Here is a 26,225-nt window from a genome sequence, read left to right as displayed (position 1 = left end):
GAGCCCAAAAAAATAAAGTCTGACACTGTTTCCACTGTTTCCCCATCTATTTCCCATGAAGTGATGGGACCAGATGCCATGATCTTAGTTTTCTGAATGTTGAGCTTTAAGCCAACTTTTTCACTCTCCACTTTCACCTTCATCAAGAGGCTTTTTAGTTCCTCTTCACTTTCTGCCATAAGGGTGGTGTCATCTGCATATCTGAGGTTATTGATATTTTTCCTGGCAATCTTGATTCCAGCTTGTGCTTCTTCCAGCCCAGCGTTTCTCATGATGTACTCTGCATATAAGTTAAATAAACAGGGTGACAATATACAGCCTTGACGTACTCCTTTTCCTATTTGGAACCAGTCTGTTGTTCCATGTCCAGTTCTAACTGTTGCTTCCTGACCTGCATACAGATTTCTCATACAGATCAGGTGGTCTGATATTCTCATCTCTTTCAGAATTTTCCACAGTTTATTGTGATCCACACAGTCAAAGGCTTTGGCATAGTCAATAAAGCAGAAATAGGTGTTTTTCTGGAACTCTCTTGCTTTTTTTGATCCATCGGATGTTGGCAATTTGATCTCTGGTTCCTCTGCCTTTTCTAAAACCAGCTTGAACATCAGGAAGTTCACGGTTCACATATTGCTGAAGCCTGGCTTGGAGAATTTTGAGCATTACTTTACTAGCGTGTGAGATGAGTGCAATTGTGCGGTAGTTTGAGCATTCTTTGGCATTGCCTTTCTTTGGGATTGGAATGAAAACTGACCTTTTCCAGTCCTGTGGCCACTGCTGAGTTTTCCAAATTGCTGGCATATTGAGTGCAGCACTTTCACAGCATCATCTTTCAGGATTTGGAATAGCTCAACTGGAATTCCATCACGTCCACTAGCTTTGTTCGTAGTGATGCTTTCTAAGGCCCACTTGACTTCATATTCCAGGATGTCTGGCTCTAGGTCAGTGATCACACCATCGTGATTATCTGGGTCATGAAGATCTTTTTTGTACAGTTCTTCTGTGTATTCTTGCCATCTCTTCTTAATATCTTCTGCTTCTGTTAGGTGCATACAATTTCTGTCCTTTATTGAGCCCATCTTTGCATGAAATGTTCCTTTGGTATCTCTAATTTTCTTGAAGAGATCTCTAGTCTTTCCCATTCTGTTGTTTTCGTCTATTTCTTTGCATTGATCGCTGAAGAAGGCTTTCTTATCTCTTCTTACTATTCTTTGGAACTCTGCATTCAGATGTTTATATCTTTCCTTTTCTCCTTTGCTTTTCGCTTCTCCTCTTTTCACAGCTATTTGTAAGGCCTCCCCAGACAGCCATTTTGCTTTTTTGCATTTCTTTTCTATGGGAATGGTCTTGATCCCTGTCTCCTGTACAATGTCACAAACCTCATTCCATAGTTCATCAGGCACTCTATCTATCAGATCTAGGCCCTTAAATCTATTTCTCACTTCCACTGTATAATCATAAGGGATTTGATTTAGGTCATACCCGAATGGTCTAGTGGTTTTCCCTACTTTCTTCAATTTAAGTCTGAATTTGGCAATAAGGAGTTCATGATCTGAGCCACAGTCAGCTCCTGGTCTTGTTTTTGCTGACTGTGTAGAGCTTCTCCATCTTTGGCTGCAAAGAATATAATCAATCTGATTTCGGTGTTGACCATCTGGTGATGTCCATGTGTAGAGTCTTGTGTTGTTGGAAGAGGGTGTTTGCTATGACCAGTGCACTTTCTTGGCAAAACTCTATTAGTCTTTGCCCTGCTTCATTCCGTATTCCAAGGCCAAATTTGCCTGTTACTCCAGGTGTTTCTTGACTTCCTACTTTTGCATTCCAGTCCCCTATAATGAAAAGGACATCTTTTTTGGGTGTTAGTTCTAAAAGGTCTTGTAGGTCTTCATAGAACGGTTCAACTTCAGCTTCTTCAGCATTACTGGTTGAGGAATAGACTTGGATTACTTGATATTGAATGGTTTGCCTTGGAAATGAACAGAGATAATTCTGTCGTTTTTGAGATTGCATCCAAGTACTGCATTGCGGACTCTTTTGTTGACCATGATGGCTATTCCATTTCTTCTAAGGGATTCCTGCCTGCAGTAGTAGATATAATGGTCATCTGAGTTAAATTCACCCATTCCAGTCCATTTGAGTTCGCTGATTCCTAGAATGTCGACATTCACTCTTGCCAACTCTTGTTTGACCACTTCCAATTTGCCTTGATTCATGGACCTGACATTCCAGGTTCCTATGCAATATTGCTCTTTACAGCATCGGACCTTGCTTCTATCACCAGTCACATCCACAGCTGGGTATTCTTTTTGCTTTGGCTCCATCCCTTCATTCTTTCTGGAGTTATTTCTCCACTGATCTCCAGTAGCATATTGGACACCTACTGACGTGGGGAGTTTCTCTTTCAGTATCCTATCATTTTGCCTTTTCATACTGTTCATGGGGTTCTCAAGGCAAGAATACTGAAGTGGGTTGCCATTCCCTTCTCCAGTGGACCACATTCTGTCAGATCTCTCCACCATGACCCGCCCATCTTGGGTTGCCCCACGGGCATGGCTTGGTTTCATTGAGTTAGACAAGTCTGTGGTCCTAGTGTGATTAGATTGAATAGTTTTCTGTGAGTATGGTTTCAGTGTGTCTGCCCTCTGATGCCCTCTTGCAACACCTACCGTCTTACTTGGGTTTCTCTTACCTTGGGCATGGGGTATCTCTTCATGGCTGTTCCAGCAAAGCGTAGCCTCTGCTCCTTACCTTGGACGAGGGGTATCTTCTCACAGCCACCCTTCCTGACCTTCAATGTGGGATAGCTCCTCTAGGCCCTCCTGCGCCCCTGCTCCTCCCGGCCGCCGCCCCTGGCCTCAGGCATGGGGTTGCTCCTCCCGGCCGACGCCCCTGGCCTCGGGCGTGGGAGTGTGGGGTAGCTGTAGTTGGTGACAATAACAACATAAGGAGGGTGGAGCTGTAAAGAATTTTTTAATATAATCTACATTGAATTGGTAGAAAGTCTATTTTATCTAACTAATACTAATATAGCCTCTTCAGCTTTTTATTATTGGTAATATTTAATATTTGCTTGATATTTGTTTCCCATTCTTTTACTTTCAACCTAATTGTTTCAATGAGTCTGTAGTGTATGTCCTGTAGACAGTATATATTTGAACGTACATTTGTATCTATTTTGATGATCTCTGCCTTTTGATTGGATTCTTTAATCCATTCACATATAATATTATTTATATGATGGATTTATGTCTATTTTGCTTTTAGTTTTCTATTAGTCTCATAACTTTTCCCCTTCTGTTCTTCCTTTATTGCTTTGCTTTGTATTACGTAGTTGTTTTCCTAGTGTAACATCTTCATTCTTTTAATAATCTTTTTCTTTATGTAGATTGTTTTGAATTATTTTCTTAGTTCTTGCTCTAGGGTTTACCATGTACATTTAGACTTTTCAGAGTCCATTCAGGTTTGTACTGACTTGGTAGTTATATTTAAAAGCATCACTCTTATAGAGTACTAGTGCCTTGTCCCGTTTTCAGTGCTTTAAAAATAACATTATATATATATTACATGTGCCAAAATACAGTGTTATAAATATTACTTTATATAATTTTATGTCTTTTAGGGAAGCTGAGAGAAGAAAGGAGAGCAAGTCTATATTTATAGAATTTACTATAGTAACCTTCTTATTTACCACTTTTGGTTCTCTTCACTTGTTCCTGTGTTTTCAAGTTACCACCTGGTGTCATTACCTTACGGAAATACAGATTTGCTTTCATTCATTTTCTTCTATTATTATCCAAATGGATTACATTTCTATGTGTTGTAGGTCAGCCATACAATTATATAACGGTTCTTTTATAAGTTGATTTTTAAATCACTTAAGAGAACAAAGGAAAATAAATATTTATATTGTCTTTCATAATTACCTTTACTGGTGCCTTTCCTTTTCCTGAGGATTTGAATTACTGTCTGCAGTCTCTTGTTTTCCACCTTAATAACTTTGTTTAGCATTTCTTGTAAGATAGGTCTTCTTGCAACAGATTCTCAGTTTTTATTTTGAATGTCTTTATTTTACTTTCATTTTGGAAGATACAAGATTTTTGGTTGACAACTTTTTCCCTGTAACACTCGAGTATGTCATTCCACTGTCTTTTGGCCCCCATTGTTTCTGATGAGAAATCAGTATGCCGTGAGTCATTTTTGTATTGCTGCTTTCAAAATTCTTTTTTGTCTCTGTCTTTTAACATATTTACAATGATATGCTTGTATGTGGATATATTTATATTACTTGGATGAGCTTCATGGATGTATTGACTAAATGTTTTTCATCAAATTTGTGAAGCCATTGGACATTATATCTTAATTTTTTTTTTAACTGCTCCTTATCTCCTCTCTCTTCTTCTGGTACTTCCATTATGCATATGTTGGTGCACCTACTGGTATCCAGCATTCTTCTGAGGCTCTGTTCATCTTTCTTCAGCCTTTTGTCTCCTGTGTTCTTTGAGTTGCATAATTACCACTGGTCTATCTTCAAGGGGCTTCCCTGGTGGCTTGTGGTAAAGAATGCACCTGCCAGTGCAGGAGATGTGAGTTGGATCCCTGGGTTGGGAAGATCCCCTGGAGAAGGAAATGGCAACCCCCTCCAGTAGCCTAGGAAATCCAATGGACAGAGTAGCCTGGCGGGCTGTAGTCCACGGTGTCACAAAGAGTCAGATACAACTTAGCCACTAAACAACAATAACAGCAACAATGACTGTTGTCAAGAGAGCTGACTCTTTCTTCTATTAGTTCAGATCTGTTATTGAACCCCTTTAGTTAACTTGTCATTTTACTTACTGCACTTTTTATCCTCCACAATGTTAATGTAAGTTTTTTTTTAAAATTACTTCTCTCTGTTTATTGACATTCTCTACTTGTTGCAATTTTGTCATACCCTTATCTACTTCTAGCATGGCTTTCTTCAGCTCTTTCAATATGTTTATAATGATTATTATGAAATCTTGCTAAATCCAACACCTGGACCCTCTCGTAGCCAGTTTCTGTTGCCTATCTTTTTTCCTATGTAAGAGTCAGGCACACTGTCCTGTTTCTTTGTATGTCTTGTAATTTTTTTGTTGAAAATTAGACCCTCTAGATAATATATTGTAGTGAATCTGGATACTGATTAGCCCTCTCCCTGGGGACTTGTTTGTTGCTATTTGTCTACTTAATTGTTTAGTGACTTAACTATTTTAGTGAAATCTATTGCCCCTGTAATGTTCAGACTCTGTACGTGCTCCTCAGAGGTTGTAGCCTTCAGTGTGCACAGATTGCTCTGCGATGACAGTGTTTCAGCAGGGCTCTTTGTGTCTTTCCCTGATCTCTCTGTTAAGCTGTCTGCCTCTATTGGTATCACACCCAGATTTTAGGCTGATTTTTCTGCTGTTTCTGTCTGTACCCTGGGACATAAATTTCTTTGTAGTTTGGTCCAATTAAATTTGGCCTCCTTTACTAGCGTACTTTTTTGAGACTAGTCTCTTGACATGTTTTCTGTCCCTAGAAGGCTATTTTAGCTTTTTTCTTTCACTGGTTCTCTCTGTTAAACTTGCTGACCTAACAGTTTAGCTTGCTGTTATTATTGAAGCTATCAGACTTCCTTTTAATTTCTTAACTCAATTTTTCCATTATTTTTGAGATAATAGAAAAATTGGCTTAGGCTTGAACTTTTCTATACTGTTTTAAATAAAGTCATTTCCTCTTAGGAGAGATTAAGAGCTCTCTGTTGTTATGGCTGCCTTTCTACCTGGGCAAAATTTCTGAGCCACTGTGCCAGAGCAGGTGTTAGGGACAGTGGCCCACTTCTTTGGAATGACAACCCTGCTTAAGAGCAGATCACTGGGTGAGGCGGTAGCCTCTGGTCTTCCTGGAGTCGAGTCACTGTCCTGCCAACAGCTTGAAGGAAAGTGAAAGTATTAGTCACTCAGTCACATCTGACTCTTCAGGACCCCATGGACTGTAGCCCACCAGGTTGCTCTGTGCATGGAATTGTCCAAGCAGGAATTGCCAGGTGGGTTGCCATTCCCTTCTCCAGGGGATCTTCCTGACCCAGGGATCAAACCCAGGTCTCCCACATTGCAGGCAGATTCTTTACTGTTTGAGCCACCAGGGAAGCCCACCAATAGCTTGGGACAAGGGCAATTAGGGCCACAGTATCTTTGGCCTGCTTCATCTGGGATTGAGCCTCCAATTTATGTGTGTGGTCTGGGCTTAAGAAGGGAGCCCTAAACCTCTATGCTGCACTTGCCTAAAATTTATTCTCTGTTACACAGAGTTAGGAGGGAAAAGAAATGTTCGCGGCTCATCCTTCTGGGGGTGGGGGAAGCCATATCCCTTTGGAGTCAGGGGAAGAGGGAAGCCCATCTTCTTGTCAGTACAACCTAGAGTAGAGTTTCCATCACATGAGCTTGGTGGGAGTGACAAGTGAGTGGGTTATGGGTAAAGTGCCACAAACTTTCACTTCTTACCAAGAATTAGTAGATTTTCTTAAATGTTTCTTCATTTGCCATGTACCTTTAGAGCAATTTACATAGAATTTAAATTATTGTCTTTAAAAATAATTTTCGCCAGTATGTTTGGTTCACTGGGGAGTATGTCTATAGAACTCTTCATGCTTCCACTCTTGAAATGGACCTTTTTGTTGAGTTGCTTTTGTAGCTGGTATGTAGAATTTATACAGAGATATGTGTGTGTGTGTTGCTCAGTTGTGTCCAACTCTTTGTGACCCCATGGGCTGTAGCCCACCAGGCTTCTCTATCCATGGAGTTCTCCAGGCAAATCCTGGAGTGGGTTGCCATTCCCTTCTTCAGGGGATCTTCCCACCTAGGGAATTGAACCTGGGTCTCCCGCATTGCAGGCAGATTCCTTACTGTCGGAGCCAACAGGGAAGCCCACATGCAAAATAAAGTGGTAAGTAATTCATAAGATGAAAATCCTGAAGGTAAAGGATTATTCTTATATTTTTTGCATGAGGAAACTATTTCTTTGTATTGCTTAGAGTTCAAATCAAAATCCTGTTATTTCTAAATCCCAGGTGCTTGTTCAATGACTGATATGCTTTTGATTTGTATTTTTAATGAATTGAGACCCTAATCTTCAGATAACAAAGGCATTTGTTATGTACTGCTACATAAAAAATTTCCCTGAAACCTAATGGCCCAAAACAAAAATACACTTTTTTTTTTTTTTTTTTTTTTAATCCTTACCATTTCTATGGGTCAGGAATTCATAGCTGGGCAGTTCCTCCTTAGATTCAGGCATGAAGGTGCTTTCAGGATGTTGATTTAAGCTGTAGTCATTTATGCTTCACTGAGGCTGGGGGTTCTGTCTCCCAACTGGCTCCCTGAAACGGCTGCCAATTTGGTGGTAAGTTGTTGGCTGGAAGCTTTAATTTCTCTCCTTATGGGCTTCTCTGGCTTTCCCTAATGTGAGTAATCCAAGGAGAGAAGGGAGTCAGTCAGAGTTTACTCTTTTCATGGCCTAGCCTTGCAAGTCACATAGCATCACTTGTACCACATTCTATTCATTAGAAACAATCTGGTAAATCGAACCTTCCTTCAGAGGAAATGGAATTGGGCTCCCCTTTGTGAAGTGAAATGTATCAAAGAATTTGTGGACTGATTTAGAAACCATCTTAAGAAGAGGCAAACAGATTTCAGTTCACCATTGCATTAGCTATGATAAAAACTCAGAAAAATATCTAGTTTTCTTGAGTTAGTTTCTACAATTCTCTATATATTATACTTGGCTACACAACTTACAGTCTGGCATAAATCCTGCAAAATTCAAGTATCAGTAAGAACTATGTTTTCTCAATGTTTTTGTTCTGTTGCAGGACCTGAAATGGTGTGGGATTTCTCAAATTTTCATCATGGCCCCTTGTCTATCCCAGTAGTTAGATTTGGATTCTAAAGACAATGGTTGCCTCCAAATTCTATTAGGATAGTTGCAATTGAGATGAAATGGCGATGAGCTTCTTTGTCATTGAAACAAAGCCCCATTTATGTTAACAAATCACAGGATATGTTTGTGATGACTATTCTTTTTCTAATACGTTTAGGCATTAAGCTGTGACTGTGCTGAACGGGCAGAAGCTGAGCTCTGGATAGAGCTGCTTGTCTGACCAGTCAGAAAACAGAGTGGGTAAAATAAGAGGGTGGGGAATTGTAAAATAGAGTGTAGGTGAGAAGAGGATATGGGGTAGGATAGCTTTTTTTCCGATATTAGACATTTTTAGATGGGAATGAGAATATCTGTAAGTGGTCCAAGGAGACTAGATGACATGAAATCCTGGAGTAGCATGAATATAGTAGACTCTAAAGAGCCTGGCAGGCTATAGTCCATGGGGTCACAAAGGAGTCAGACATGACTTAGAGACTAAACAACATTAAGATTGAAAAAATATTTTGCCATGAATATTGATGAGCATCCTTCAGTTTATAGGAGATTTCCAGACACATCTTAATAGGCAAGCTAATCTGGTCCCCTCCCTTTAAAGAGATTGAAACTCAATGAGTTTAGTATCAGAGCAGGGACTAGAAAGGTCAGTTCCTAATCTAGTGTTTTATTCAGTGTTTTTATATTGCCTTGAGTGGTTCATAAGGCTTTGCATTATCTGGTTCCTTGATACCTCTCCACCTTCAATTTCCCCTACATCCTGTCACCTCAGCTGAGCTGGCTTTCTTATTCCTCCAACACACCCAACATGCTCTCTCCTCTCCAAGGAGGACCTCTCTGATTACCTTATTGAAAGCATAACCCAGCCCCTTGCTTCATCATTTTCCTTATTTGCCTTATTTCCCTTTAAAGAGGTTATTACAGTTAAATGAGATCAGATGGGTGGGCCCTTATCCATTATGACTGATGTTCTTTTAAGAAAAGGGAGAAACACCCGGAATGCACAGGCATAGAGAAAAGCCCACTTGAGGACCCAGCAAGAAGGTGGCCGACTTTCTTGTCCAAAGAGAGAAGCCTCAGGAGAAATCAAACCTGTCCACATCTTGATCTTGGACTTCCAGCCTCCAAAACCGTAAGAAAATAAGTTCTTGTTGTTTAAGTCATCCAGCCAGTGGTATTTTATGGCAGCTTAAACCAGTATTCCTTGTTTCCCTCCACTCATCTCCTTAGTTACTCATGCTGTTGCAGCCTTGTTAGCCTTCTTGCTGTTTCTCAAATATGCCAAGCTGGCTTTCACCTCAGTGAAACACCTCAGTGAAATGTAAAACACTGAAAGCTTGGAAAGCTCTTCCTCCCACATATCTCTGCTGCTGCTACTGCTGCTGAGTCACTTCAGTCGTGTCTGACTCTGTGCGACCCCATAGACGGCAGCCCACCAGGCTCCCCCATCCCTGGGATTCTCCAGGCAAGAACACTGGAGTGGGTTGCCATTTCCTTCTCCAATGCATGAAAGTGAAAAGTGAAAGTGAAGTCGTTCAGTCGTGTCCAACCCTCAGCGATGCCATGGACTGCAGCCTACCAGGATCCTCCATCCATGGGATTTTCCAGGCAGGAGTACTGGAGTGGGGTGCCATTGCCTTCTCCGAAATATCTCTGCAGCTTATGCTTAATTCCCACACTTCAGTCAGGTTTCTGCTCACATGTTGCCTTCTTAATGATGCCATCCTATTTAAATTTTAGCCTTTGTCACCTCTTGGTTCCCTATGTCCTGATTTCTATGTTTGTTTTTCCTCATACCACTTATCACCATCTGACATACTACATAGTTACTTTATTGTCTGTCCCTCCCATTAAGGCTGGAGATGCCATGAGAGCAGGAGTTAGTGTTGCTTTCTGGTTTGCCACTGATACTTTGGTACCCAGAGGGCTCCTGGCACAGAGTAGGCCCTCGAGTAATATTTATTGGATCAGTTGGTGGATGAACAAATGGCACTGGCCCATAGGTAGGCAAAAAGATTGATAGGATAGACTAGAGAGGCCATAAATCCATTTTCATATATAGGAATTTAATAATTTGTTGTCATTTTTTTTAAAGGGAAGAAATTGCAGAGAAGGGAGAAATGGTTGTTTACTTAATGTATGGAAACTTCATGGTTGATGTAATACATTTGGAAGAAGACAAAGTTAGGTTGCTACTTTTTATCATACAAAGAATTCATCTTAGATTAATTGAATGTCTAAATGTAAAAAAGTTATAAAAATATAAGCAAAAATATAGATATTTTAGAAGAATTTTTGGATAATTTCTGTGTGTATATGCTTTGGGTTGGGTGGGGGGGTGAGATGAGGCTTCTTAGACCGAAAGCAAACAATTAACAAACAAAACGCCCACACCATTTAGAAGTCATAACAGAATAAGTGACAAATTTGATTACATTTAAATTTTATAATGGCAAAAGACACTAAGAAATAAAAATTGTCAATGAGGAGGAACCAATTGCGACATATTTGACAAAGGGTTATATTCCTTGTATACAAGCACCAGCTCTTTATAAAAGAGACAGTCAGCTCATTAGAAATACAAAGTGTATTAAAAGGGCTTTAAAAAAAAAAAAAACTCATCAGGATCATTCATCCTTTCGTCAGATATACACTGATTTTCTACTGTGTGCCAAGTATCATTCTAGGTATTAAGAGATAAAGCAGTAAGAAAATCAGACAAATGTCCCTGACATCATAGATCTCATGTTCTAGTGGAGGGAGATAGGTAGGAAATAATGAGATAAACCATAAGGTATGTTAGAAGGTGATAAGTGCTATAGAAATAAGGCCATGTAAAGGAGCAACATAAAGGAAGTAAATATAAGAGGTTACAGCACCCAACTCTAGGGAAATGAATAAGAAAACTTAGATGGAATGGATGCTTTTTCTAGGAGAATGTAAATGACAAGAATGATTGTGGAGGCAGGAGAGAAATTCTAGCCAAATTATTATATGTCTTAAAATATCTAGAGAAAGTTGTTTAAGAGCAACCCCTAGAAAAAGCGCCAGAAGAGGTATTTCAAAGGTGAATTCTACCAAGGTTAAAGAGCAGACAGGTCCATTGATTTTTTAAACTATTTTAGAGTTTAGAGAAAGAAGTGAGGTTGTAGAGAATGATTATTTGTTAACATATTAATAACAATGGGAATTCATATAAGTTTTTTGAAAACTGTTGTGTCAATATCTAGTAAAATTAAATTATCTATCTCCTTTAATCTGGCTGTCTCACTATTGGGATTCTTGCCTTTGGAAATAAAAAATATCAGTTGGTAAGGCTGTTTGTATAAAACAATGTTTGTAGTATCAACTTCAGTGTTCAACAGGTTGAATTAATTGATGGGTGAGTTATACTATGAATATTTTATGCAACTATTTAAAAAAGAATTTATATGATTTACTTGGAGAAATGTCAGTAATCAGGAAAGCAAACAGCAGGCTAAGGTGTAAATCTTTGGGGAAAAAAGAATGAAGAACATTTCCAATTACACGCAAATAACATGTTTGTGTATGTTTATATGAATATAAAGAAATATATGAAAGGAAATAATCACACTTGAACCTTGATTATTTGGAGTTTTGGGAGAGCTTGGCTTTTTCTTTGTTGTTTTTGGCTTGTTGCCTCTATCAAAATTTTTAGTATGAAATGAATATCCAGTAAGATATTTTATAAAAGACTTTTCTTTCAGCATTTTCTATGCTAGTTTTAATGTGAATAAAAGACGTACATCTGCTTGGGTACTAGGTAAAGCTGATGCTAGAAACGGGGGAGTTGATATTAATTTGGTGGTATCCAAAAGGCAGTATAGCAAGAAGAGATAAGAAAGCCTTCTTCAGCGATCAATACAAAGAAATAGACGAAAACAACAGAATGGGAAAGACTAGAGATCTCTTCAAGAAAATTAGAGATACCAAGGGAACATTTCATGCAAAGATGGGCTCGATAAAGGACAGAAATGGTATGCACCTAACAGAAGCAGAAGATACTAAGAAGAGGTGGCAGGAATACACAGAAGAACTGTACAAAAAAGATCTACATGACCAAAATAATCCCAATGGTGTGATCACTGACCTAGAGCCAGACATCCTGGAATGTGAAGTCAAGTGGGCCTTAGAAAGCATCTCTACGAACAAAGCTAGTGGTGACGGAATTCCAGTTGAGCTATTTCAAATCCTGAAAGATGATGCTGTGAAAGTGCTGCACTCAATATGCCAGCAAATTTGGAAAACTCAGCAGTGGCCACAGGACTGGAAAAGGTCAGTTTTCATTCCAATCCCAAAGAAAGGCAATGCCAAAGAATGTTCAAACTATCGCACAATTGCACTCATCTCACACGCTAGTAAAGTAATGCTCAAAATTCTCCAAGCCAGGCTTCAGCAATACATGAACCGTGAACTTCTAGATGTTCAAGCTGGTTTTAGGAAAGGCAGAGCAACCAGAGATCAAATTGCCAACATCCTCTGAGTCATCGAAAAAGCAAGAGAGTTCCAGAAAAACATCTATTTCTGCTTTATTGACTATGCCAAAGCCTTTGACTGTGTGGATCACAATAAACTGTGGAAAATTCTGAAAGAGATGGGAATACCAGACCACCTGACCTGCCTCTTGAGAAACCTAAATGCAGGTCAGGAAGCAACAGTTAAAACTGGACATGGAACAACAGACTGGTTTCAAATAGGAAAAGGAGTACGTCAAGGCTGTATATAGTCACCCTGCTTATTTAACTTATATGCAGAGTACATCATGAGAAACGCTGGGTTGGAAGAAGCACAAGCTGGAATCAAGATTGCCGGGAGAAATATCAATAAAGTCAGATATGGAGATGACACCACCCTTATGGCAGAAAGTGAAGAGGAACTAAAAAGCCTCGTGATGAAAGTGAAAGAGGAGAGTGAAAAAGTTGGCTTAAAGCTCCATATTCAGAAAACGAAGGTCATGGCATCTGGTCCTATCACTCCATGGGAAATAGATGGGGAAACAGTGGAAACAGTGTCAGACTTTATTTTTTTGGACTCCAAAATCACTGCAGATGGTGACTGCAGCCATGAAATTAAAAGACGCTTACTCCTTGGAAGGAAAGTTATGACCAACCTAGATAGCATATTGAAAAGCAGAGACATTACTTTGCCAACAAAGGTCCATCTAGTCAAGGCTATGGTTTTTCCTGTGGTCATGTATGGATGTGAGAGTTGGACTGTGAAGAAGGCTGAGCACCGAAGAATTGATGCTTTTGAACTGTGGTGTTGGAGAAGACCCTTGAGAGTCCCTTGGACTGCAAGGAGATCCAACCAGTCCATTCTGAAGGAGATCAGCCCTGGGATTTCTTTGGAAGGAATGGTGCTAAGGCTGAAACTCCAGTACTTTGGCCACCTCATGTGAAGAGTTGACTCATTGGAAAAGACTCTGGTGCTTGGAGGGATTGGGGGCAAGAGGAGAAGGGGACAACAGAGGATGAGATGGCTGGATGGCATCACTGACTCGATGGACATTGAGTCTGAGTGAACTCCAGGGGTTGGTGATGGACAGGGAGGCCTGGCATGCTGCGATTCATGGGGTCGCAAAGAGTCAGACATGACTGAGCGACTGAACTGAACTGAAAAGGCAGGATTTGTGAATTTGACCAGATTTTGCCAATGATTGAATTTTTGCCAATGATTGAACTCTACAAAGTAGAGTTACGTTGAGAAGTTACTCAGGTTCTCTCAACCCAAGGTTTTTAATTGGTAAAAGAAAGGTTAAAAGTATTTACCACATTCAATTCAGTTCAGTTCAGTCGCTCAGTCGTGTCCAACTCTCTGCGACCCCATGAATTGCGGCAGGCTAGGCCTTCCTGTCCATCATCGACTCTAGGAGTTCACTCAAACTCATGTCCATCGAGTCGGTGATGCCATCCAGCCACCTCATCCTGTGTCGTCCCCTTTTCCTCCTGTCCCCAATCTCTCCCAGAATCAGAGTCTCTTCCAATGAGTCAACTCTTCGCATGAGGTGGCCAAAGTACTGGAGTTTCAGCTTCAGCATCATTCCTTCAAAAGAACACCCAGGACTGATCTCCTTTAGAATGGACATGTTGGATCTTCTTGCAGTCCAAGAGACTCTCAAGAGTCTTCTCCAACACCACAGTTCAAAAGCCTCTTTTACCACATTAGGTAGGTATTTTTATTGTTTAACAACTCAAGAAAGGATCTTTAAAGTGTTAAGCTTTTACCTCAATAAGATTTAATTGAATTCATATTTCCTGACATTTTCAGTGGCTGTGATAGACCTCGCATTATTGCAAGTATATATCTATTTCTATATCTTTATATAGAGGATAAAAGGCAGGCAAAGCATTACAATATCCAATGCCAGATGAGTACTATTTATTTTAATGTATTATTGAAGGCAAAAATGATCAGGGAAGACTTAATGGAGGAGGTGGGACAATGCAGGTCTTACATATGCTCATGATTTGGACAGGATAGTATTGGACAGGCACGGAATCGCAGAGGCACTGATACCGGTGCAGGAGTTTTGCCAGGGACGCCTGGAGTAACACACGCGAGAGCGCCCCCTTCCGGAACCAAGTTTCGCTGGTCGGTTTCTCTTGTCTACGGGAGAACCATGTGCCGGGGGTACGCAGGCGCGGGCAGCAGATGAGGGCTCGCCAAGGCTCGGCAGACGCGCATGCGTGCGGCTCTCTGGAGGCGGTAGCTTCTTCGGCGTCGAGACTGGAGGCTGAGTGCTAAACTGTGGGGCGCAAATGGAATCCGGCGGTTAGTCGGGTAGGCATAGGTAGGACGGCTGCCTTGTGGGGAACAGGGGATTGGAAGGCGGGAGCCCAAAGCGTGGAGGTCCTGAGCCTTTCCTGTACGGTCCAGGCCGACCATTGTATCTGTGTCGCAGCGACTGCGCACAAAATGGCGGCGGGCTGACGGCGGGGGCGGGAGGAGATTGGGGGACCCCCGGGATGGGAAGGGAGCTTGGCTCCCCAGCCACAGCGTCGGTTCACCGCACTGCTCCGGAGGGGCAGGTCGGGCACCGGGGTGAGGACCCTGCTTCAGAAAGAGCCGCCTGACGCGTTTGCACTGGGCGGAGGAACGAAAACAGCCCTTTGGCAAGGCCGTGGCTGCCCCTTCCCCATCGGCGCAGGGCCGGCCGGGCCGCGCCAGGCCTGACAGGAGGAAGCGGTGGTGAGGGAGCTTCGCGGAGGGAGGAACCATTCCCGTCGGGCCCGGAGGAGAGGCAGTGGAGCTCGAGCTGAGCCCATTAGCGAGCGACATTGTATAAGAAGCGTGGAGGAGAAGAACGTGTTTGTGTTCGGGGCTGGGGAAGGGGGAGCTGAGGTGAAGGGGGAGCGTACGATGTAGCGGCTTTGGCTGGTCCGGGTTTCTTCTGCCTGCCTTGTGCGGGAATGAAAGCCAAGAGAATGTCGTCTCTGTGCGGGATACGAAGGGCTCACGAACTGCTCTGATACTTACTTCCAGATTTCTCAGAGGAATCGAGAATGCGGATCGCTAGTGATTCCTAGCTTGGGCCCGTTCTGTTCAAGTTGGGGGGAGAACGTGTACCACATACGAGAATCCTTGAGGACAGCTGAAACAGATCTTCTGTTGAGATAACTGAATGAGGGAGACTTCTATTATTACAAGACCTGTAATTGAACTAGACAGTGAAGGCTGCCTCAAGCTATTTCCTCTTAATCTTAAAATTTGCTCCTAGGCAAAATTTGGGGGGGGAATACTATTTTAATCTGGAGGAGTTCTGAAAAAAATTTGTTATAGGGATCCGGCGACTTACGTTGGTTTAAATTCTTTTTCTAACCAGCTTTGGAATTGTGCAAACAAAAAATTTTTTTTATTGTAAAGGGTTAATGTATTTTTCAAGGATGTCTGTTGGCTCATTTACAATTAAAATTGATAAACTGAAAAAACTTACAAAAATGAGGTTAATGAAATTTATACAGAAAAATGAACGCATAATTTACATTATTTCAACATAGCTTTAAATATTGTTGATGAGGTATTCTAGACTTAGTGGGCTTATGTTGTATTCTTTTTCTTTTTGGCAACATTTCATATACACTTTATTTTGTATTCCCATACTTTGTAATATACACTTTTAAGTAATTATGTAATATACACTTTAAAATAATATGTAATATACATATTTTATGTAATAGACACTTAAATAATATACACTTTAAAAATTAACACGTTAGTACACTAAAATATGCTGGACCATTCCCTTGATTGGTTGTTGAAACCAAGTGAGGGAAAGATAAAACAGTTGGAAGAAATCACAAAATCTCATCCGTTTTTATTACTAGCTTTATGTCACACATATCTATTACCTTGAGTATTGGTTATATTTTAGTTTTGTAACTGTAATGTGTTATTTTGTTATGGAAGGTGTATACAGCAGATACTCAGGTTTTAAAAATGCTTCTTAGAATCAGTGATCACTTTGTATTTCATGGCTGTCTTAAAGGTTTTCTCTTGGGTGCTCTTAAGAAGGTCATCTCTGGAAATTTTGTTTTTATGTAGTGAAAGAAAATGAGAGACAAATAGTTTAGTGGAAAGAGAATAGGCTTTGGAATCAGAAGATTTGGCTTCGAATCCCAGTTTTCCTCTTACTGTCTGAGTGAAATGTGGGGTAAGTTATTTTAGTCTTCCTGAACTTTTATGTCCTTGTCTGTAAAGTGGTAATAATACTGCTTCCTGCCTGGAATTATTGTGAGGGAGAAAATGTGTGAAAAGCCCCTATCCTTTGAGACATAACTAGGTGCTTAATAAATGTTAGTTGTTACTACTGCAAATTTTTAGGTGCTTTGGAAGCATCTTTTGATAGAAAATTGCAACCTGCAGATAGTCCCTCTTAATAAAAAGAAGAGGCTTAAAGAATGTAGGTTAAATTGATAGAATTTTGGAGCTGAAAGATCATCTAATGTTTCATTAAAATACTTTGTTCATCTATAAACTTTATGTATACCTCTCTTACTTTATGTATACCCCTCTTGAAGCACGTATCAAAATTGTAACCATTTATTTATATGATTGTTAGGCTCATCTTTGTATCTGTCTCAATGCCTAGTTTGTGTTAGATACTCGCAGGTCGGGTGAATGAACTCAGCTGATGGTTGCCAGAGTCTGGGTAAGAACACAGGCTTTGGGGTCCAAATCATGCTTTGCTCCTATGACTTAACGTATACTGATCAGGGTTTGGAAAAAAATCTGTCCAAATGATTAATAAAATGCTTTATATACTGAGAAATAGTGCTTCTAGTCTGGGTACCCAGTAACATATTTTGGGGTGTTTTGCAAGTAAACAAGCCACTGAATGTTGAAGTGGTTTAGAGATCCTCCAAACTGAAAGTAATTATACTTGTGGCTAAAGCCAGTAAGCCTTCTTTATGTTTAGCTTTTCTTACTCTTTCACTGCTTCAACTTATTTATTTACTGTAGTCTGAAATTTGTGATTGAAATGAAAATGAGAGGAAGATAGGTATATGGAAAATAAGAGTAATGGAAAGGAAAAAAACATAGTAGGGAAAAGGTAAGGTATAAAATAAAACACAGCTCTAATGATCAGTGAAGATCAAGAGTAATGGTTTTGTATTGCAAAGAAAAAAGTTCAGGGAGTTTAGGAGAAGGAGTTTTTAAGGTGTGCATATTTTGATATTTTCTTAGTGCTACCTTGGGAAACTTATATTTTGGATTATTTTTCAACTCTTGAGCCCCTTAAATAAATACCAAAATATATTTATTGTTACAGTCTTTAAGTTTTCATACTTTTCCCTTGCCTCATTTCTAGTCCATTTTATTAAACTTTCAGGTGATTTCTTTGTTGTCTCTGCCTAATGAGTGACTGTTACCAACTTTCTATTCTTTTTAATTTCCTCACTTGTTAGAAAAATTTTTTTTAATTAGGGAAAATTTTAAGTCTTTACAAAAGCAGAAAGTATTATATACTTATCACCCAGCTGCAACAATTAAAATTTACAACAATTATAAGTAAATCTTGTCTCTGCTCTCCACCCTGTTTTTTTAAGCAATTCCTATGACATATTCCTTAATTTATAGTTCAGAATTTTTCTCTAAAATTTTAGAAAAAGACATGAATATCACACCTAAAGTAATAATAATTCCTTAATGTCAGATATTCAGTCAATTATTCAAATCTCCCCATTTATTTCTTACATGCTACCCCACCGTATTGATATTTTTGGAAATTATCTAGGTCTTAATGAAAGACAACTACCTGCTTCTTAAGTAAAGCATTTTGTTTATTAATGTAACATTTTTTGAGCCATCTGTTGCATGTCAGGGGGTATAATTTTAATCATTTTTTACATCAACAGTACGTGGAGTCATGGGTTAATCAGCTTGCTGAGGCTCACATTTTTAGCACTCCAGGATCAGAATTAAAGCACTGAGTCTAGGGTCTAAGTTCTTAAAAAAACACTATGCTGTGTTAGTCGGAAATTTTATTTATGGGAGTTACCCAATTTTGCATGAAATCACTGCTGGCACCCTTCGTAGTAGGGTGGGTGTCTTCAGATCAGTGGAAGTTTCCCCAAAGATCAGATTATTATGGATTGCATAATGGTCTGACTAACAGTCAATAGTTAGGGAGTGAACGTGATGTAGAAAAAGAATAGCCAAATCCAAAAAAGTGCTTAGGGCTGATTTTTTTTTTATCATTGCCAGTTTTCTGCCTGTAGCCATACTTACTTATAGTCCTTTTTTGACTGAGGATGTAACTAAGATGTTAGGTAGCCCAGTGTTGGGTCATTAACTATTTTTGAATGAGTTAAAATGCTGGCTGACAGGGGAATACCCTATTTCCCTTCCCTCTGTCCTTTTGCATGCTTGAATGCACACACACCCTTATTTTTTCCCTGAACTATTTTGAAAATAACTTGCACATACTGTACTCTTAACCTTTATTAGTTTATTAGTTATTTAGTAGTTTATTACGTAAGAATAGGATATTTTCTTCTGTGGTCATAGTACAGTTATCAGTCTCAGTAAATTTAATGTTGATTTGATTTTTTTTTTTTTTTTTACCATTTTCTGATTTTTTTTCAGTTGACCCAATAATGTTTCTTGTAGCAGTTCTCCCCCTCTCTAGTATAGGATCAGTCTAGGATTAGGTAACTGCATTTAGTTATCATGTTTTTTTAGTCTTGTTTACTTTGGAATATTCTGTAGTCTTTTTATCTTTTGTGAGGTTGACATTTTTGAAAAATACTGTTTGCTTTCATTTAATAGAACATTTCTCACTTTGGATTTTTTTTTTTTATTCTTTTTTTGATGTTTCCTCTTGAGTAAATTATATGTCCCTGGCCAGAAAAATCAAGTTTCTATGTTCCCCCCATGGTACCAGATCTATAGATGAAGTCCATCTACCCTTCATGAATTATGATGTCTGAGCACAGGTTTGGTCAAAATGTTTTTTTCCCCCTTGAACTGATCTGTGGAGATTTAACACCACCCAAATGTCTTATTCCTCATTAAAATTTAACTCAGGATTTTTGCCTGAACCAGTCTTTACATTACTGTGATGTTACACAGTGATTTTCCAACTTAGTGATTCCTCTGTGTTTACAATGATTGATTGCTATGGAGGTGTGGACACCTGGTTTTTTCAGTGGTTTGTAATTTATTACTGTCCAGTTGTTTATTGCTTTCTCTTACATGTGTATATGTATGTGTGTGTATGTGTGCACATGTGTGTATGTGTGCACGTGTGTGTATATGTGTGTGTGTGTGTGTTAATCCCTCAGTTACGGCCAACTCTTGGCAACCCTGCAACACCATGGGCTGTAGCCCACCAGGCTCCTCTGTCTGTGGAATTTCCAGGCAAGAATACTGGAGTGGGTAGCCATTCCCTTCTCCAGGGGATCTTCCTGATGCAGGGATCGAACCCAGGTCTTCTGCACTGCATGTGGATCGTTTTACCATCTGAGCATCAGGAAAGCCTGTATATGTATATTTATAATCCTGTTTTCCACAGTCAGAATCCTGGTTCCCAGTGCTATAAAACATTTACCTAGGCTCTTCTCGATCCCATGGCATATCTGAAGTTATTTAAGAATTAATTCATCCATACCACTGCAAAAAAAAAAAGCAAAAAAACCCAGACTACTAAAAAGAGTGAGAATTCTTAAAAGTTATCTTTTCTCCTAAGTCAAATAGTGGTTTTATAAATTACTTAAGTAGTTTTCCTTTTCCCTTTTAAATAGCTATGGTGTTCATTTGAAAAATGAATTAGTTTGCTTTCAGTTTTAGCTTTCCCCTCTTCTTCCCATCCTTTTTTAATTAAAAAAAAAAAAAAAAAAATTACATTGTTAACCTGATTCTGAAAGTCAAAATTATATAGTAAGGTATACTCCATAAAGTATCATTTCCATTTATTTCCTTTCAGTCCTTTCTGTTACCCCTTATGTAACCTACTTGTTTCCTGGTTATCCTACTTCTTGTAACCGTTAAGCTAAGTGGATATATGTGTCTTCTTGTTTCTATTTTTTACATAAAAAGACACATACGCTGTTTTGTAGTTTGTAAAGACTTTAAGGCATTTGGCATTTTAAGACATTTGGCCAGATAATTTAGGTATGCTTAATTGAAGATTTTGGATGGCATTACCGATGCAATGGAGATGAACTTGGGCAAACTTTGGGAGATGGTGAGAGACTGAAGGCCTGGCATGCTGGAGTCCATGGGGTCGCAAAGAGTCAGACATGACTGGGCGACTGAACACCAACAAATTTAAGATTTTGGAAACCCATTCTAGGCAGGTGGGAACATTTTTTGGCTCATGCACTTCTTGAGGGCAGGGAGGGCAAAGATGCAGTTTTACCTCAAGAACAACTGAGTAGTAAATGTCTTCAGTACTATAGTTACCTCTTGGTCCTGCTTACCTGTTACATTGGCATTATTTTGTTTCAGTGTTTGTGCTTTCTCACTAAGGTGGTGAGTATGCTGTCAGCTGCATTTTGTCAACAGTTTTATCCGTACTTATGATTTTTCTCATTTCTAGTTTTAAAAAAATCCCAGAAAAGATTTCTTTATTCCAGTTTGGATTTGGTGGTTTCTTTTGGACTGATGTGTTTTATTTTTTGAGAGTACTGAAGTAGTAAGTAGAACCACCATCTCAGGGGGGCATCATTTACTGGGAATACTGTGTTGTCTGTAAAGAATCATTTATGTGTACAGTATGTATATTCCTAAAAAAAGAAAAACATGTAAAAATTATACTCACGTATCTTATTTATAAAAAAGTTTGTGTTCCTGAAAATAATAACTATCAAATCATTGCTATCCAAGGTTTTTAATGGCTTTCATGGTAATCTATTTCTGATATTGTGCATTATTAGCAAGTTGATCTTCCATTTTCTTTAAGATCTGAAATCATGATGGTTACCAATCCTTTGTGAAGTTTGTGATGCCCTTCATGATAAAAACAATGTTTCTAGTTATCTGCTTATTTTTTCTTTGTTTCTTTGGCACTTTCATTGAGGTGTGCCACATTTTGGCATTTTAACATCCAGCATGATATTCTGTATTTACGCTTGTGGCACCTTCAGAATTCTGTGACTTCCATACCTTTTGTGGGACAAAACTAAAGGTAGAAGAGAGTTGGCTGAGTGGATCTGTCTGTATATACTAGAGGAGATTAGAAGGTTGAGAACCAGTTAAACTGAGAAAAGCACAGAAGTAACTGGTCAGTGTAATACTTGCGTTGTTAGTAAGTGTGAAGGTAGATTTTATGTATTCTGAGACACAGTTGCTCTGACACAGGGTATCAAATCAGGTATGTGGGTATAAAACTAGAAAAGTAATGTTAATGGTAGTTTTCCTTTTGTGGTAAGGTTAGAAGACTGTTCTTTTCTGCATGTCATGAAGATGATATTTCTTTGGGGAGGGTGGTCATGAACAGGTATTGCTTTTTTAATAATTAGAAAAAACAAAGCTATAAAATTTAAATTTTATGTACCTAGAATACAGGATGGAAAGAACATTGAGAGGAGTTCAATTTGTGACCTTGCCAGTTAGTTCTAAGGCTTTACTTAATCGTAAACTTGAATTCCCTTGCTTACTTGGTGGTTGTAAGCTCAGATGAGATAATGAATACCGAAATGCTTTTTAAACCATGAAGTGGTTTAAAGTTCAAGTATGGGGTTTGATATAAATCTTTTCATTGTGAATCTAATTGGAGCCATTATGATCTGCCTGACTAATTTTTGGTGATGCTTTTATATTTTTAGATTTCAGACTTCTTTATCAATACGTATAAAGAAAATGAAGGATTCTTTTCCATCTGAAAGACTGTATCAAAATAGCAAGTAGTTTTTGATTGTGGTAGTGGACATGTCAGAAAGTATCTCAAGGGATATAATGGTGAATTTTTTAATACATCAAGCTATTCATTTCTGTCTCAAGAATTCAGTTTCTACTAGATGCTTCCAGAGTTTTTCTCATTGACTATATCTTGTTTCAGAGAGGCATGTTCTAGTTGATAGGGCATGGAAGATCGTTTTTAACTGCTACTTGTCTTCAGGAGTTCAGAATGTTTTCTGACCATTAAATACCCTGTTTTTGAAAAATATGGAACATAGGAAAATAAAATGTTAATTTAAAATAGAACTAGTATAGTTCATACAATGAAGTTTTGTGTACCTTCTTCCCCTTTCCATCCATGTATGTGTGCATATATACAAAACTAGAAATTCCATCAAAATATTAGTTCATTATCAGTAATGATTTTACTGGTAAGGATTTCACTTGCTGCTTTTTATTGTTTTCTTTAACAAGCATATATTATTTATATCATCAAGAATAAAAATTCATTTTAAAGGGTGAGTATTATTTAATCACAATTGTGTTCAAAGTAATTAATAATTAAGGACTCAGGTCTCAATTCAGATTTTTCTAAGTTAGTTTAATGATGTGTTGATTCTCTGTAAATTTGTTGGGCGAATGAACCTTTTTGTGGCCAGAACTCCTGGAGTTAAATGAAAAAGGCTTTATAATTGTTGTCCTTATTTGTTCAGTTGTTTTCCAGGTGTTAATGCCAAATTTACCCTTGTCTTACTGGTTCTTGTTTCTTACCACATTGTTTTTAGGTTATATCAGTTGCATTCTCAAAAGACTTAAGGTTTATTTTCTTTGGTGTGGGATAACCTAATTGCTACTAAGAGGCTTCATATCAAGAGCCCTTGGCTTATTTTGCTTAATTTTACTCAATCTCACAAATAGTTTTTTCCCCACCAAAATAAATATTGAAACAGAGAGGAATGAGATATGTGTTATCTGAATGAATGAACTGTTTAATAACAAGTCAGTTGAGTCAGGTGGGAAGGAATGATGTAGGGGAAAATGAACTAAATGAGATTTTAGACAAATCTGCATGTTATTTATATGTTGCCTGAAAATCATAACAGATTAGCTGATTTTGGCTTTGTTAGACTTTGGTGTGATAATGTTAGATTTGATAGAGAAGTATGAAGTTATGTTGGTTTTATACTCTCCAACCCTCCTTTTTTGTTTTCTGTTAAACATTTCATACTTAATATTTAGCACTGTTTTTGGGGGGGTTTTTTGGGAGGGTAATGTTCAGACGTGTGAAAAAGTAGAGAGGAAAGGTAATAAATTCTTTTGGACCCGTCACTCACCTTCCTCAACAAATATTTTTGCTAGTTGTGCTTCATCAAACTTCCCTCATCCACTAAACACCACACTTCACCCCTGCCAAAATGCATCCTTTGTTTTCTAGATTATTTTAATGAAGATCCCAAATTATTTGTTACACTTGTTAGGTACAATAACATTTGATTCTTTAAATACTGGTGCATCAGTGAACCTCTGTGGATTTTCAGTTTATAATAGTCAAAGAAAAAGTGTTTAGTTGGGGGTTGGGGAGCTTGCCTTTTTCCAGTCTTTTTGCATTTTTGAGTTTTTTTTTTTTCCAAAAGACATTTCCATTATTATGAATTAATTGCTTCAAAACATCTTTTATAAAACACAGTTAATTTTGGTGATTGCTTTTATTTTTGGACTTCCAGAGCACCTGTTATATTGTAGTTCTTCCAGGATGGATCTTGTTTTCTGGAGATTTAACTCTGTTCTTCTTCTGAGTCTGTTAGGATAGAGGTTGTATGTGAAAAGAGAAATTATTTTTATGATTTCTGCTTTTGCTCATCTCTTAGCTCCCCTGCCCCAAATTTAACTCCCCTCTGCTTTGCAAAGATTAAAAAATACTGATGCTTAGGAGTGTAATTTACCTGCCTGAAAGGTCCCTGCTTAATGGAGTGAGGGCAGGGAGAGTGACACTAACGTTTATTGGGCAGCTCCTTTATTAGATGTTATACACATTTATATTTCATCTAACTTAGTCCTTAACAGTCGGAGAAGGCAATGGCAACACACTCCAGTACTCTTGCCTGGAAAATCCCATGGATGGAGGAGCCTGGAAGGCTGCAGTCCATGAGGTCACTAAGGGTCAAACCCGACTGAGCGACTTCATTTTCACTTTTCACTTTCCACTTTCATGCATTGGAGAAGGAAATGGCAACCCACTCCAGTGTTCTTGCCTGGAGAATCCCAGGGACGGAGGATCCTGGTGGGCTGCCGTCTGTGGGGTCGCACAGTCGGACACGACTGAAGTGATTTAGCAGTAGCAGCAGTCCTTACCAGTAATCCAGAGAGGAAGATACTGTCCCATTTTACTCATGAGAAAACTTATGGTCCAGAGGTTAAGTAGCTTGTCCAAGACCTTAATAGTAAGTGGTGAACCTTGTAGAATTCAAACCCTTCTCATCTGACATACATTACTAGTTTAGAAATGAATTTGAATATTGCATGAATTACTGCATTTATTAACACTAATAGCTGAAAGTGTGCCATTGTTCAGTTGCTAAATCGTGTCCAACTCTTTGTGACCCTAAGGACTGCAGCATGCCAGTCTCCCCTGTCCTTCACTGTCTCCTGGAGTTTGCTCAGACTCATGTCCATTGAGTTGATGATGCTATTCAACCATCTCGTTGTCTGTCATCCCCTTCTCTTCCCACTGGAGTGGGTAGCCATTTCCTTCTCTGGGGGATCTTCCTGACTCAGGGATTGAACCCAGGTCTTCTGCATTGCATGGCTTTGCCATCTAAGCCATCAGAGAAGCCCAAAGTGTGCCACAGGAAATGCGCAAAGAGATTCTTGTAAGGTGTGACTTGGAAACAGTCTTGAAGAGTGAGCTTGGTTCAGAGAGCTAAGGGTATTCTAGGTAGTACAGTATGAATAAAGTGTGGAAGCAAGAATGTTGAAAGTGGTCAGGAAATTGCAAATAGACCCATTTGGCTGTAGCATACATTTTTAAATTTAATTTTACTTATTTTTGACTGTGTTGGGTCTTTGTTGCTGCGCTGGCTTTTCTGTAGTTGTGGCAAGTGGGGGCTATTCTTCATTGTGGTGTGTGGGCTTCTCATTGCGGTGGCCTCTCATGGAGCATGGACTCTAGGTGTGCGGGCTTCAGTAGGTGTGGCAGATGGGCTCAGGAGTTGCAGCGCACAGGCTTAGTTGCTCCACAGCACAGAATCAGTCCAGAGTCTCCTGCATTGGCAGATGGAGTCTTTACCACCAGTGAAGCCCCTGTAGCAGAAACTTTTCATTAAGTATTATTGGCTAGTAAAATGTGAAAGGTAGATTGAGATTAGATTATATACTAAATGCCAGGTTGACAAGTTTGGACACTATCTTGCAGGTAGCAATAAAGTGGTGAAGGTTTTTATGTAGAGGAGTGATGGTAAATGCTTTAAGGATATTAGTAATGACAGAATGAATTGGGATGAAGGGCAGCTGTGGTGAGAGTGATGAGAGCTTGCAGTAGGGTTGTGATGATGGTGAAAGGAAAAAAAATTCTATATTAGAGATTTTGACAGGAATACATAGAATTTTATAGTTAAAAAAATTAGTTAAAAACGGAAAATAAGATGCTTTTGAGCCTCTGTGACTGAAGGAATTGGTGTAGAGAACAGTATTGAAAATGGATAGTTTGGGAGAAAATTCCAAAGTCAGTAAAAACAGTAGCTAAAAGTTGGCATAAAGGAGAGAGGTTCTTCAGAAGTATTTTTTTCCTCTGTCTTCATAGATAATTTTATTAAATAGTCCTAGAGTTACTGAAGATTCACATGTCTTAACTGAAGCTATATTTTGTGTTGGGCCAGAATACTATAGCTTTGTCAGAAACATGCAGTTGATAAATTTAATTAGTTTTAAATTTTTAA

The 26,225-nt window shown here is 38.9% G+C and overlaps 1 protein-coding gene across 2 annotated transcripts in view; it reads left to right on the top strand.

Annotated features, from left to right (window-relative positions):
* Positions 1-14,589: 14,589 nt before the first annotated feature.
* ZNF638 (zinc finger protein 638) overlaps positions 14,590-26,225 on the top strand; it is a 90,589-nt gene continuing 78,953 nt past the window's right edge. Inside the window, exon 1 of one of the 2 annotated variants that reach the window (XM_019969950.2) lies at positions 14,590-14,730. The gene's annotated coding sequence lies outside the window, so the exon portion shown is untranslated. Of the gene's footprint in view, positions 14,741-26,225 lie in introns of both variants that reach the window. The other variant, XM_019969948.2, reaches the window with a different exon arrangement.

This window comes from Bos indicus, chromosome 11 (assembly GCF_029378745.1).
Source record: "Bos indicus isolate NIAB-ARS_2022 breed Sahiwal x Tharparkar chromosome 11, NIAB-ARS_B.indTharparkar_mat_pri_1.0, whole genome shotgun sequence".
Taxonomy (NCBI): domain Eukaryota; kingdom Metazoa; phylum Chordata; class Mammalia; order Artiodactyla; family Bovidae; genus Bos; species Bos indicus.
This window is presented reverse-complemented; position numbering and strand designations above follow the sequence as displayed.